We start from the raw sequence: 2,500 nt of genomic DNA, 5'->3' as shown, positions 1-2,500 counted from the left end.
GTGGAAAGAGATCCGTTATCGAAATTGAGAGAGAGAGAGAGAGAGAGAGAGAGAGAGAGAGAGAGAGAGAGAGAGAGAGAGAGAGAGAGAAAATATATTTATCACGCATCGCTTTCCCTCTCCAATCCGTGTCTGTCTGTCTGTACGTATGTATGTATGTGCGTGTACGTCTGTGTGTACGTGTATGTGTAAGTTTTTGTTGCATATGATAATATGTAACATTCTCTCTCTCTCTCTCTCTCTCTCTCTCTCTCTCTCTCTCACCATCTGTCATTTCCGCATTTCTGTTTTTAGAGAAAATTACTTTAATCTCTCTCTCTCTCTCTCTCTCTCTCTCTCTCTCTCTCTCTCTCTCTCTCTCTCTCTCTCTCTCTCTCTCTCTCTCGTGTGTGTGTGTGTGTGTGTGTGTGTGTGTGTGTGTGTGTGTGTGTGTGTGTGTGTGTGTGTGTGTGTGTGTGTGTTATGTTGATGGAGGAGGCTGACTTGAAGATGAGGAGGCGGAGGAGGAGGCGGAGGCGGAGGAGGAGGAGGAGGAGGAGGAGGAAGAGGAGGAGGAATATAGGTCAGTATGTCTGGTTATAGTATATTGCTTGAAGCGAAGTGGAGGAGGAGGAGGAGGAGGAGGAGGAGATAGGTCTAAGCAGGGAAGGGAGGAAGAAGAAGAGGAGGAGGTGGAGGGATGTTATCATTACTACTACTACTACTATTACTACTACTACTACTACTACTACTACTACTACTAAATGTTTACCTGGGAACACCTGGGGGAGGCAAACTGTGATACCCCGGATGTCACACCTGCTCTGAGTCCCCGGGGTGATGGAGGAGGTGACGAAGATGTGCACCAAGGCCACGCGCACCTGTAGAATAAGTCCCATAGAATATTCATTATTATTACTATTATTATTATTATTATTATTATTATTATGGGGAAACAAACTTCATAATACACTCTCTCTCTCTCTCTCTCTCTCTCTCTCTCTCTCTCTCTCTCTCTCTCTCTCTCTCTCTCTCTCTCCGACATTTACTTTCTCTCCTTATTTTTCATTTTGCTCTTTCTTCATCTCGTGTCCTGTTGAGAGAGAGAGAGAGAGAGAGAGAGAGAGAGAGAGAGAGAGAGAGAGAGAGAGAGAGAGAGAGAGAGAGAGAGAGAGAGAGAGAGAGAGAGAGAGAGAGAGAGAGAGAATTTCAAAGATTTACATATGAACATTCAGACCACACAGCCCCTATGGTCCACACCGGGTAGTCTGTCCTTAAATCTAATTGAAATCATATTAAGCTTATCGTTCAGAGTCACCAAGATTTTTGCATTTCTAGTTGAACGAATTTTAAGTTGAAAGAACCATCGATCAAGCTTGTTTTTAACCCGGTAGCAGCGACGGGCCAAATTTGTGGCTTTACCGTGTAGCAGCGATGGGCCAAATTTGTGGCTTTACCGTGTACCAGCGACGGGCCAAATTTGTGGCTTTACCGTGTAGCAGCGACGGGCCAAATTTGTGGCTTTACCGTGTAGCAGCGACGGGCCAAATTTGTGGCTTTACCGTGTAGCAGCGACGGGCCAAATTTGTGGCTTTACCGTGTAGCGACGGGCCAAATTTGTGGCTTTACCGTAGCAGCGACTGCCCAACTCTGTGGCTTTACCGTGTAGCAGCGACGGGCCAAATTTGTGGCTTTACCGTGTAGCAGCGACGGGCCAAATTTGTGGCTTTACCGTGTAGCAGCGACAGGCCAAATTTGTGGCTTTACCGTGTAGCAGCGACGGGCCAAATTTGTGGCTTTACCGTGTAGCAGCGACGGGCCAAATTTGTGGCTTTACCGTGTAGCAGCGACGGGCCAAATTTGTGGCTTTACCGTGTACCAGCGACGGGCCAAATTTGTGGCTTTACCGTGTAGCAGCGACGGGCCAAATTTGTGGCTTTACCGTGTACCAGCGACGGGCCAAATTTGTGGCTTTACCGTGTAGCAGCGACGGGCCAAATTTGTGCCATGATATAAACCCCCCAAAACAGATGATGCATAAACTGATCACAAATGCGTTGATATATATTATGAAATGGTTTGCGTGAGTGATGATTTTTTCTCATTTTTCTCGCTTGGAGGGACCATTAAGAAACATGATCCCCGCTGCTACTGGGTTCAGGGATGCAAGCCTTTCGTGGTAAGGTTTGTTGCGCGCGGAAGTGATCATCTTTGCTGCCCGACATTGAACACCTAATTTAGCGACGTCCTCTGCGTGATGGGGAGACCAAAACTGTATCGCGTCATCTAAATAGGGTCTGACTAAGTTTCTCTGCGTGGTGGGGAGACCAAAACTGTATCGCGTAGTCTAAATAGGGTCTCACTAAGCTATTGTATGGTGGAATTATTACATATTTATTCCTCTGCGTGGTGGGGAGACCAAAACTGTATCGCGTAATCTATATCGGGTCTCACTAAGTTTCTCTGCGTGGTGGGGAGACCAAAACTGTATCGCGTAATCTATATCGGGTCTCACTAAGCT

This window comes from Eriocheir sinensis, chromosome 32 (genome assembly GCF_024679095.1).
Source record: "Eriocheir sinensis breed Jianghai 21 chromosome 32, ASM2467909v1, whole genome shotgun sequence".
NCBI lineage: Eukaryota > Metazoa > Arthropoda > Malacostraca > Decapoda > Varunidae > Eriocheir > Eriocheir sinensis.
This window is presented reverse-complemented; position numbering follows the sequence as displayed.